The sequence below is a fragment of the Chlamydotis macqueenii genome, chromosome 3 (genome assembly GCF_036417535.1).
Source record: "Chlamydotis macqueenii isolate bChlMac1 chromosome 3, bChlMac1.mat, whole genome shotgun sequence".
Taxonomy (NCBI): Eukaryota; Metazoa; Chordata; class Aves; order Otidiformes; family Otididae; genus Chlamydotis; species Chlamydotis macqueenii.
The window spans coordinates 97,464,254-97,477,240 of NC_141558.1; positions in this window are offsets into that span (position 1 = coordinate 97,464,254).

Genomic DNA, 12,987 nt, shown 5'->3' on the forward strand with positions numbered 1-12,987 from the left:
TTGCCACTTGATGCTCCTGCACTGCTGTGGGGACCACATACCACAGCATGGTGTGGACAGGGTGTGCTCTGGTCCCTGCTGAATTGCTCCAGCCAGGTAGGAAACAGACTTTGTAGACGTTCGTGTGTGCACGTTAGTCCAGGCAGGCACTGGCATACTATAAACCTGCAAACAAATCCTGTGCTTCAGTGCTTAGCTGCAGAGATCCTCCTTAATATGAAGTCCTGTTGCTCACAGCATTACCCCAAGGAAATGTGGTTTTGTTGATGAATTTAGCTTTGTTTAGTTGGTTATTTGTTGTTTTCGGTTTTTTTTCCCCCCACTTGGAGCTTAGCCCTGCTAGCTTTCTCCCAGATAGCACTTCCTAGTGCGCAGCAAAGATGAACATGGAACACAATGAATGTCATTAAAAAGAGAAGTTGGAACCTTTACTGATCTTAGCTGAAGCATTAGGTGACAGATGAAAGCCATGAAAGCTAGGCCAATTTACATCTGTATTACCAGTGAAATTCAAAATGTTATCTGCTACCTCTCTCATTCTATGTAAATTGTCGCATGTGTGTACCTTGTAAATGGTGATACACCACCGGTAGTGTCTTTTGGTCTTGTTTTTTGATTGTGGTTTCTTTGTTCTTAAGTGTTCACCATGTGCTTCTCTGCAGTCATAAGAGCCTAAAGTTCTGCACAGGGTTACTTCTTGGCCTGCTGGCCCTCACAAAGGCGAATGAAGCCTCATCCCTCCTTGTCTAGTGAAGTTTTCCACCTAGGCTCCACAGTGAAGTACTGGGCGAGAAGGAAGTCCCAAGTTACACAAGATTGTGCTGGAGAAACAGCCAGGAAGGGCGAGTGCAGGAGGAAGTGTTTGGAGAGGAGAGTGGTTTATAGCTGTGAGACTCTGCACGTGCTAAAGGAGCCGTGTGATGATCGCCTTTGTTAGAGGAAAACCAGTGATGGATATCCCAGGTCCTTTGCTTAATGTTTCCTGTTCAGGCTTCTTCATTTACTTCAGGCTAAAGTAAATGAAAAAAACAGAATCCCTATTGGGATCCTGTAACCACAACCTTGAGCAAACTGTGATGCTCTAGAGCAGCAGTTCCCAAGGGTGAAAACTGAACCTGTGGACAGAAGCAGAGGGAAGGGCACATCCCACGGGCTGTCCCAGCAGCCTGGGGATAGCATGCTGAGCTTTGGGCCCACACCCAGCTAGAGGGACAGGACCACAACAAGGGGGTCCTAACCGGTGGGTTATCAAGGCTAGCTGGTATAATGCCCAAGAACATAATTTGGCTTGTGGCTAGGCCAAGTATTAGGGGCAGCTCTTCCTGCACAGGGGTTTGGGCTCACAGCCCTGGTGTCCAGAGGGCTGCTGCATGCCGCCATGGCCTTCTGGCAACTGAACACTCTGGTTTTAGTTTTTGCTGCTCTTCCTCTGTCCTTCACTAGCTGCTTTCCTGTCTTCATGACTCCCTAGCCACCTCCTAGTGATGATGGTGCAGCGATGTGCAGAACAGTGTCCCCTCTCCTGGAAAGGGAAATCTCATCCCTCTGGCATGGAGTGCTAGATGAATTAATTCCTAGCTGGAGCATGTTTGCGGGGTATCCTTGTGTGTTCCTCTTGAGCAGGTGACAAAGGAAACCAAACAGGAGGTGCTAACAAAGGAGGAAGGGCCTGTCTACAGCAGGAAGCTTTGTGAAGTAGGCATTTAAGGGATGAAAAGTAATCTCTGGTTGATTTGCTGTAACTTGCGTCAATCTCTGGCAGTTCTGTGTTTATAGATCTTACTCCCTCTTCCTGTTTATATTGGGCTCATCTGAGCTTTGCACCTTCCTTGTGAAAGGATCTTCAAAGATTGACATCCTTTCTGAAATTAGTGCTTAAAGATAGTCTTTTTTTTTTTTTTTTATTAAAAAAAAAAAAAAGGAAAAAAACTTCCAACCTCTACACAACAGTGCTTTTGGTGGGTTTCTAGTGTGCAATTTCAGAACCATTGCTCCTTTGTTACTCATACCTGCTGCTCTACAGCAGCAAAAACATGTAGTACATTGAAATTTTTTGCATCTTACTTTGGATTTGAAGTGGTAGAGACAAGTATATTCAATAAAACAGTGTTCCACAGCAGGAACTTAACTATCCAGCCTCCTTAGGAAAATACAATGCTATGGCTTTTGAAGGGATGTGGGTCCTTTGAAGTTTTGTACTTAGCTTTTCTTGTAAGAAGAGCCAGGTTCAATTTCTCATCTGGAGAATGTATGAAAATTAACATATTGGTCTTGTCTTGACTTTGGGTTTGAATATCCATCTTGTATCCAGTTGTAAAAGCCTTTGAAAGTCCACAGTTGTAGGCACTGTGACACCTGGCTGAAAGCGTGCTGTGAAGTTGTGAGGAAAGGCAGCAGATGCTGAGCGCCTGGTCTGTGTGCAGCCAAGGGGGCTGCAACGCACCAAGGGAAATTAATTTGTTGCAGATCTCTATCTGCGACGGAGCCAATGGAGGAAGGGGAAGAGGGCCATATTGCCTCTGACCTGCATGCCACAAATGCACTTTTTTTTTTCCCTTGCCAGCTGCATTTGCTATGTACGGTTGGGATGGATGGGAGCTCTTGTTTGAAATCTACTACTATTCCATGTGGTAAAGAAAGAATTAGGCACCCCCCGAGTCCTTTCTGCTCTCTCCCGTCTATCTGCCCCTGCTATCTGTAGGAGTAAAATAGACTACTCAATGTTTCAGAGCTGAATATAGCAGCTAAATAAGGGAGAATCTTGCCGGAGTCCTTAAAGCTGTATAGCAAGCACGTACTTTGCTAATCTTAGATGGGCTTTCATGTCAGTGTTTCAAAAAAGCTCCAAAGGATCCATTTTCACTGTAGCTACAATAAAAGAGAAAATATAGGAGATTACTTTTGAGATGGAACAAAAGCCTGTAATTGAAGTTGTTTTTTTTTTTTCAGGTGCCACATGCAAGGGCAACAATACCTGGAAATTCAATCTGAAGGGACTCAAAGTCAGATTAAAAGGTTTCAGACACTTACAGGATTTTTCCATCACTAATTCATTGAGTATCTTCTATGAAAAAATTCTTTAAAATGGAGGTGTTTTCAATGTGACACTAGTTGATGAAAAATAGGAGCTTGCACTCTACTCAGTTCTGCTTTTTTCCCGCCTTTCTAGGGGATGGCTTTTCCTCAGACTGCCAAGCCTTTTCCTGCCCTACAGTCATTCCCTTCCCTTCCTGAGTCCTGATCCAAGCTGTTGGTAAATTGAACAAACTTGGCTCAAAGTATGTGTGTAAGCACCTGACCTGAAGGATGCTGGTCTTCCCAGGTCATAGCATCTGCAACTCCCACAGAAACTGGTGGAAAGCCCGAGTGCTCCTCTCCTTGGAAAGCTGGCACAGCCTCTTTGGCTGCTTGAAGCCAAACGAAAGGAAAAAAATATAGGAGAAATATAGCTATTGTCCATTTAAGTGGTAGGATCTCAGATGCTAGTGAGATGTAGCTGAGAAAATCTAATCACAGGTTTTTACTGCTGTTTGGAGGTGGGGGGGAAGCATCTTTCCTATTCTTTTCTATTTTGTCTGTGCTGTCCCACTTCCATGAACAAAAGATAAGCAGAACCTTTACTCCAGTCCCCTGGTCATGCTGTTACGTTTGGCAGCCTGAGATGTGGAGGGTAAGGAACTGCTGTGTAGGTCAAAGAAGGTCCTGCTTTTTCTCTTTAAATACTACTGTCTGAGTGAGTTTTGGTCTGTGGTTTTCTGTCATTGTTGTTCGTACAGAATTTAGGAGGTGGTAGCAGCCCAGAGTATCAGTGCTCTTTCTGGTGCTCCTAGGTCTACAAATGCTACCGGCTTCAATGTGCTGTCAAGCAAAAGTGTTAAGCTCATCATCATGGGAAAAACTACACCGTTCTGGCTTAAACAGAACAACATGGTTGTCCTGATCTAGCTACCTGGAAAACTGCCCTGCTTTTCAAAAGAGCAAAGCCCTGCCTCAAAGGGGAAAGCAAATATGTTTCAGGTGTTGGAAGACAGTGAATGGAGGTGAGTCTTGAACTGGAAAAAGACCAGCTCTTCAGAGACCAGAAGCGTTTTCTGTTTGGTTTGTGCTGACTGGCTCAGAGGACTGGTAACTAACGAGCCAGCACTCAGATGTGGTCCTCACTGATAATGCAGCGTCAGCTGTTTTGGGACCTGGCTGCTCAGTGAAGTAAGGCAAGCTATTTGGTTTTTGTCCCAAACACACGTGTTCACATCAGGAAGCAAAATCAGAATTTGTGCTAATTGGCACGGCAGCTGGCCATCTGCGTGCAAAGGGAGGGCGAGCAGGCCCTGAGCACACGGGCTGGGAGAAAACGGCCCCGAGCTAGGGATGCTGCCTCTGCTGCTGACTGGACTGAAAGCAGTGGAGAAGTCAGGCTGGCACTGAATTTGCTGGAGATGCTATTGAGGCTTGCTGGAGACAGGATTTATCAAGTGACAAGTGAAGCCCTGACTCTAGACTGAAGAGGCCAGTAGAGACTGGGAAGGGTAAACTCTCCCCAGCTGGGAGAGTATGTTGCAGCTTGTTTAGACAAAGACTTTTCTGCCTGCAGAAAATGCTGTTGCTCAGAAAAAGTGTGCCTGTGCTAAAGAAACACTCTGCATTGGATAAACTGAGTTTATCCAGCCTTATTCTGGCTCCTTACCTGTATTTCAGGTGAAGCTCACTGGAAGTGAGATGTTTGTTAGCTTGAGGTGAAGGTGGGAACACTGTCTGTGGTTACATCTATTGGAGTATAAAGAAGAGATTTACAGTCAGGCAAATACTGTTTGTGGCTTACCTATTTCCAGTGAATGCATGGCGTTTTTTCTATATGTGCAACTGTGCCCCTTCTCCTAAAATCCATCTGGGAAAATAAGTGAATCCTTTCTCATCAGGCTACAAGAGTTTCAAAACTCCTCTCCAGGGTTCCTTCGACACTCTTCTGCGTGCATCTTAATTTCCTGTAACAGTCCTAATCCGCTTCCCATAGGTACCCATGGGAGCCTTGTTATCGACCTCAACTGGAAAAAGGATTGTTTCTCTCCCTCATTATAATTGCTATTAACTGGCATAGTTCTTGTCTCTCTCCGTCACAGAGGCCGTTAACATAATAGGTTGGAGAAGGAAAGCTCTGCCTGCGCCCCTCGAAGGTGTCCCCATAGCATGGGGCTGGAGCACGTCGGCTGCACGAGAGGGAGCTGGTCTGGCTCCCGGTCTGTTCTGGGAGTGTGCAGACCTGCTGCTGTCAGTAACAGCATCCTTTGCTAGTGCTTAAACCCGCACGCACGAGGCTGGGAGAGTGATATGGGTGACAGGCTGGAAACTTCCCCTGACTGCTGCTCTTTAATTGCCTGCTCCCAAAGCAGCCTCTGGGGCAAACCAGTGCTTGTTACCTGAGCGGCCTCCATAGGCTTCCTGCAGAGCCGGTGGGTAAAAGTGAAGCCGAATTGCCCTCGGAGCTTGCCTTTCTCCTTTGCCTTCTCAGAGTGACTAGGCACCAGCTCAGGCGAGTTGCCAATTTGAAGAGCGCGCTCCCTCCTGCAGTAATGTGGCGGAGTGTGCTCGTCTTCCTCTCCAGCACTGGGAATACCCAATTTTCAGGCCAGGGCTCAAGTGGAGAGTCTGGAAACAGATTTAGTGGAGAAAATACAAGGATAGTGGAGTCCCACATGTTTGTTCTAGGAGCAAGTCACAGGTCGTACAAGGAAGATCCCAGGTTACCTGTGGTGCCTGAAACCTCTCCAGGAGTTTTAGCTACCTAAACTAGATGCATGTAGGGTCAGAGGCAGGTGCAGCACAGGCTTGTCTGGTTCTTGAACTGGACACTGGAAGATGTTTCAGATGATGACACCCTCCAGGGAGATCCATTCCTTCTGAAAGAGCATCCCCTTTCCTCCGGGATTGTGGAAGAGGAGGGGGATGCCGTTTGTTCTGTGCCCGTGCTCTTGTGTTTGCGTTGCCTTGAGCTAGCCCTTGCAGGAGGCGTTTGAGATGGGAGGGCAGGGCAAAGAGACAGTCCTTCTGCCCTGTACAGCCTGCTGCCATGGGCCACCTCCAGCCACTTCTGTTAGGGTAGCAGTCCCAATTCCAGGCCTTGCCAGGTATATCCACACATGGCACTCAGCTTGAGAGGAGCGCAGTGTCTGTGCTAAGCCTGGGACAGGCCTGTAGTTAAAATCGGACTGGTGTTACAGACCTCGTTGCCTGACGTCTGCCCTGAATGTTTTCTTGTGGCCATACAGACTAAAGGGGATGTGGAGAAAGAGATAAGAAAAATAAGCTTCTGTGCTGGGCAGCATATAGTCTTCAATGCCAACAGATCAAAAGCACCAGAATTAAGTCTGGAAAAAGGAGGGCTTGATGATGTGCTTTTGGAGAGGAGGGAAAAAAAAATAAAAAATAAATCAGAAAATTAGATTAGAGAAGTACTTGTAGTTCTGCACATGGTCAGTACGCAGAGCTTGCTAAGAGCCATAAAGATCTGTAATTACATTTGTATGGATTATACTAATCCATGAATTTGTAACCCATGGGACCTGGCCAAGTTGGGCTAGAGAAACAGAATTACCAGACACTGCTTTGTGATGTGCTAGTACATGTTTTGTGGCTTTTTTTTCAGTAGGACCTTTCTAGTAGCAGCTGCTGCCCTCCAACAATCTGGGTCCTGGTTGATAGTGAATTTTTTTTTTTTTGGTCTTTTTGGGGGCATAGCCTCAATTGTACACTTAGGAGGCAGGAAAACCTCACCACCCTTTAAACTTGCCTTAAGGGACAGCATAATCAGGTGTTTATTTAAATATGATGCAGGAATTTACTTACATGTTCTTATTTTCTTACTGTGGTGTTAGTTATGCAGATGCAAGCTATCTTGAAATCATTGATCACGGTTTACATCACCTTTGAGAATAAACTCACCCCAGCTTTGTCTATTTGACTTCTAATGTTTCTCATTCTCTGGCTTAGTGCTGCAATTTCAGAGTCCCAGTTCCCACGGGGGATGGCTCAGCTCAGGCTGCTCGCTGGCCTTTCACCGTTTGAATTCTAGCTCTCCCTCTTAGCTTTGGCAATTGCTTGGATATCTCTGACAGCACCCTGTTAAAAATGTTTTCTCTGCCATAATTTGCTAAAGCCTTTGCTGCGACAGGGGGAACACTATGTCATACGCTCATCCCAGCATTTCAAAACTACAGAAGCTATTGAGGAATGTGACTACTTAAATATTCACTTGCAACCTGTACTCAGAGGAGGTTGTGGCCAAGTTGGAACATCTTACACATTATTAAATGAGACAAAGATAAATTAAAAAATTATCAGCCTCAAAGAAAGGCATGGGTTAAAGTATCTGACTCTTCCACTAAGCTGTTGAGCATCCTCCTGAAACTGAGGATGCTGCAGGACCTTGTGATGTGAACATCTAACACCCGTAGTACTGAACACCTCATGCTTATCTGAGGAACAGCAGTGAGGTAATACCGGCTGATAGCATCAGCTCAGTATCTGTCTGGACTGTTTTGTGTTACAAATTTACATTAGTATTGTGGACTGAGGCCAACCTGTGGCAGTCACATTCCTGTGGATTCTGGAACCATAACTTGTTGGACTCTGGATCTATTCTATGTGTTTTCTTCAAAGATGTACAAAAACAGGCAAGGCAGATGAGTTGTGCTGTGGAATAGCCCACCCTGAAGAGTCTTTGTGAAAAGTTACATGTTTGTAGGAATTCATGTTGAGGGAGAAAGCACATAAAAGTTGTCTTCCAGCTCCTGGGGGCATGGAAATAGCAATACAGTCACGGAGGGGCAGCAGGACTTGCAAGTGCCTTTTGAGAAGTGTTGGAACAGCAGTAAATGAATTTCTGAACTCCAGTGAACTCATGAACTGCTAAGCTGATGTCATTGCTTCCTGGAACGTAAAGCACTTTAAAAAATGCTTCAGCCTGTGATGCTGTCATCTGCTATGAGATGGAGGCATCTTCAGAGTGGCTAATAACAGAGTTTCTCTCAGCAAGCTTGATGTGTTCCTCTGGAAATGCGGATGGCCCCCAGTACCCGCCCTCAAAGGTCCTTTGTCAAACCAAAAGTCAGGAGCTGATCCAGAGCATGGCCAGTCTTTGGCCCAGACGCTAGCTGTTGTTTATTGTCATAAATTTAGCTGATGCTGGCATGCAGTTTCTCTGAGGGGTACGGGAAGAGGAGAAAGACAGCTGTACCCATACCGGCTTGTACATCAGACACCCAGCACAGGGGTGCAGATGGACAACGCTGCCCTGCTCGGCTTAGCAGAACCATGGCTGGACCTGCCTAGTGCTCAGTGACCTCCTGACAGCCACACTGCCTACTTCAGAGTACGTGGGCTGATGAGTGTTAGGGTGGATACTGGTCTGTTGGTCCTCAAATATTCTCTGTCCTCAGACATTTTAGAAGCACCTTCCTGAAATAAAACATTCCCTCAGTTTTAGTCAAACGGTGCGTTTGCACCAGGCAGAAGATAGTGTCTGTTCCTCAACATCATCTACCCACTGCTGCCAAGAGTTAAGAGGACTACTGAGCCTTCATTAAGAAGCCTACAAGCTAGAAACGGAGAGGAGAGCAATATGGCCCTGAGGATGGGGAGTGGGACGGGGGGGAAGGTGAGGAGAAATATCATGTTCGTGCAGTTCACTTGATATTTAAAACTCAGAGCCATCTGCAGAGTAAACTGATATCTGTGGTTCAGAATGGCATGTGAAATGCTGCTTTGCCTGCACTCCTGGGGATGTGCATCCTGCTCCCCAATTCGGTGGGGGCTTGATAGAGCTGTTACCCCTTGGCTGTAGGCTATTTGGCACTGTCACCCATGACACGACTGCAGAGTCAAAACAGGCTCATAGGCTCTGTGACTCTCTCAGAGCTGCTTTAAATCTGGTTAAGCATCATCTGACACAGATATGGCCATGCCAGAGCTCTGATATAAAACATGTCTGATGTGTTAAAGTGTGATCTGGCTCAGTGGGATGTCTAGGATGCACCAGTGGAATGATTTCTGAATCAGGTAGGGCCTTTCCCTTGATCCTGCCATGTTCCCTTGCCTCTGCTGACACAGAGCACCCTGTCACTGAGTCTATGGCAGCTCTTCAGCATTGTGGAGCGGTGCAAATGGGGTGAGTGGCATGGCCATCTGACATGTGACTGGCTGCTGTTTGCAGCTTCCCTGGTACAAGAATCACAGCATTTGTGTTAAATAAGAAAATTTAGGCTTACTTTTACCCACTAATTACTGTGTCAGACTTGGTTAATGTCATGATGAAAGCAAGGTCTTGTGTGTGTGGATAGGAATGAGTAGTACCAAAGGGCTGAGAGGTGGGGAAGAAGGAAGCAACCCTGCAGATTAACTGGGGACCCTGTGCCCTCCAAAAAGGGAATTGCAGAGTCTGCCAGCCAGTCCTCATTATCGTGCCCTTACCTAGATAATCCGTGCCCTGGCTGCTGTGTGAAACATGGTACATCCGTCTGTGAGCTGATGTTTTCTCATCTCCGCATTCCCTTCTCTTGGTTTTGGCAGGTCAGTGATGGGACAATCCCTCCCCTTTCAGAGTGAAGCTGGTGAGAGCCAGTGGTGGGAACAGTGAGCTCCTTACTCCTGCCCCTGAGCGGGTGGCATGGAGGGCTTCTCTGCTGCCTTGGAGCGTGCTGCTGCTTAGCAAGTGCATGTTATTCACTTTATCAACTGGGCTGGAGGATGTGCAGGGAGTGAGAAAGGTGTCTCCAAGGTGGAGGAAACCCTTTCAGCAGGAACTCCCTGCACAGGTGAGGCAAATAGTGGGAGACCCTTATTTCTTTGGATTAGCTCCGCATTTGGGCAGAGGTTTTTGTGTCTTGGTCAGTGAACCTGAGTGAAGGAGGCTGTTTGGCTATTTTATACTGGGTTTGCAAGGCTGTAAATCTTGTGAGGGAGAAAGAAGCTACTGTCCTTGGTTTGACGTAAAGCACTAAACTTGTTCCATGCAAAACAGTCTGGCGTGAATAATATTGCTGCTACTCCAGGTGTGTGTGGAGATGGTTGTTGAACTCCTTATCTCACCACCTCTTTTCTCCAAGAAGGCTGGTTTTTGTTCTTTTTTTTTTTTTTCTTTTTTAATGATTATTATTGTTAATCCACGTAATGCAAGGAATGGGACACACACCACCTTCTGCACTGTTGACGTAGTGATGCTAGTGACTCATGCTGTGGACCAGTGTGGGCAGGCATTACATGAGAGTGCGTAACAACCTCTGTCATGATAGGGCTGCTGTGAAGACAGGTCTGTACCCCTTTGTGGTTGTCAATATTTAACTAGAGAGATGGCTAAAGACAGATCCTGTTTTGGAAAAATATATACCTTGTTTCTTCCAAAATGATCTTTAGCACTGCTGACTTACATTTTACTCCCCTTATTGTAGCTGAAAATAAGGACTATATCTTTTCTTTTCCTTTTTAAAACACTTGTGCAGTATCATTATGTTAGAATGACTACAATGCCCTTTACAAAATTTCAGATGAGAGGAAAATGTTCACAACCTTTTTTTTTTTTTTCGATGAGAGGTGAAATTTAAAAAAAAAAAAAAAATCTAAGGTGATATTTTCCTTAGCGAATCCAATGATGGCAGTGCTGCCACCTTGAAATGTGTGCTGGGCTCTGAGGTCATGCAAGCCCTTACATAGAGGGACCCGTGAAATAAGCTACACTAAACTGTGCCTTTGGAAGGGTCCTGCCTTGCCTCTCCTGCCTCGCTGAATGAAAAGCATCACTCATGGGTAACTTGTAGAAATTCTGCAGTGTCTGGCCTGAGTCCCTTTTCTGTTTATTGTAAGAAGAGCAAGCTCCTCTTGCCCTCTGAAAGCTTCACATCTGCCTCTGAGCTGGAGGAGCCAAGCCTGTACTTTACTTCTGCAATGGCTGCCGTCTGGCGCAAAGTTTCAGCGACAAATGTTGTCATTCCTGTTATTTTATGAGCAACAAACAAATGAACTGAGAGGACTGTCTTACACTTTCAAAGGGGAGTGACACACGAGAAGCCATAGCAGAGTTCAGATGCTGTAGAGATGTGGTTGCAGACGTCAGGGCTCCTTATCTTCTTGTCACCTTAAGCCAAGCTTTCTTTAAGCAGCTCAGCCGTAATTCCAAAATGGACAGTACATTGTTTCTTGTGCTTAAATCTTATGTTTAGATCAGTGCTGCTTGTAAAGATGTAATTCGGAAAGGAAATGCACTTACTGGCTGCCGTTACAAGCATCCTGTGTGAATATCTGTCTAATCTCAGGTTTCCCTAAAATTTTAAGAGCAGAATTGGGGAGCCATGTCAGTGGCATGCCTCTTGCCTCAGTTTTTCTTCTGGTATCACTTTGTGACTCTCCTTGGAGAGCTCTCCATGATCCTTCATGCTGTAATGTTCCCTCCAGCAAAACCTCTTAAAGGATTACTTTGACTTGTGATTAAAAGTGGCAGGGAACACTCAGCAGATCTGAGACTCTCAACAAAGCAGTGCAATTTGCTTTCTGGGTTTTTTTTTTCTTTTTTTTTTTTTTCCCCTCTTATTTATGTTTGAAAGCTGTCAGATTGCTTAACAGGCCTAGGAGGGCAGGTGGCTTTTGGCTCAAGACTCAAAATTTAGCCTGGGAGAGGGTGGGGTGCAAACACGTGTACTGAGGTGCAGGCAAAGCTTTCCCTTCGACAGCTATTGATATAAATTCTTATACCTTGATAGAGAGGCTGGATATCTGCAAGGAGAAACTCTGTGGAAGGAGGTAGGGTCTCCAGAGGGCATCAGCAGATGGAAAGAGCAGCTGAAAATCAGGGTCAGGCTCTCAGGGAGTGGCTCAGGCTGTGGGAAGCGGAGCTGCCTGCTGGACTCACCCATGTGAGTGGTGCTGCCAAAACTCAGTCCAGGTCACTCCTTGCCCAAAATCTGCTCTAGAGCAATGTTGTTCCTCCACGTAAGCCATAGTAAAACTTAACTGAGTCCTTCTTTTACCAAAAAATAGCATGTGGGGAGTTGTTCCACCTCTTGGTGAGATGATGCTAGCACCATAACCTCTTGGTCAATGGCTTGGGGTTGAAGTACTGGCATTTGACGTTGTAGTTGAGGATCCTGCTGGGACAACTTGTTCACTCCGGGTGAGAATTAAGCTGTATTCAGTGATGTACTGAGAGAGATTTACAAAAGCATATGGCTGAAATCTTGTCACCAAGTCATAAGGAAGACTTGACCTCTAACTGGTGCTGAATTTTGCCATTTGTGTAGTCACACAGAGTCTGTCCTTTTCCTACAGCATGTGCTTCATGGAGGATGTCTTGTGAGCGTCGTTCCTCTCCATGAACCCCGAGTTACACAAATACCTGCCTAACTGTCATGGTACTTTTTCTTCTACCTCAAACCTCCTTGAAACACTGTAGTCATAGTTAAAATCAAACAGGTGCCCCAAGTCAGAAGAGATGTAGACCCCTCCAAAAAAGGGCCTGATGAACAGCCCATGTCATGTGCACAGTGCTTCCTTGCAGAGGGGGTTCCCACAGACAAGCCAGGAGACCTGGCTGCCGGGAATGAAGAGGCACATGGATTTCATCCTAGCGTTAGTGAAGTAAGACTGACTAGAAAGCTGAGTCTGGACTGCCTTGCCATTCTGCATGCAATGTTTTTACAGTAAGGTCATTGGCAAAATTTACTAGGGACTTGGGTTTACCTCTTCAAAATCACTGGTGTGCTTAAAAGCCCTAAGGAATGGGGACCTCTGCCCTTTCATCTCCCTTTAGCAAGGACAGGCCACACAGCTGAGGTTTGGTAAGGCCACATGGAAAACCAGACTGTCCTTGACTCTTGAACTTCTTTTTGTTGTATCTCCAGGTAGATGGGCTTGCTTTGTTCTTGCAAAGATAGGAAAGGTGTGTGAATGTATTACTGCAGCTGATAAGCCTCCACGAGAGCCTGAGCTTGGTATCTCAGGCCTATG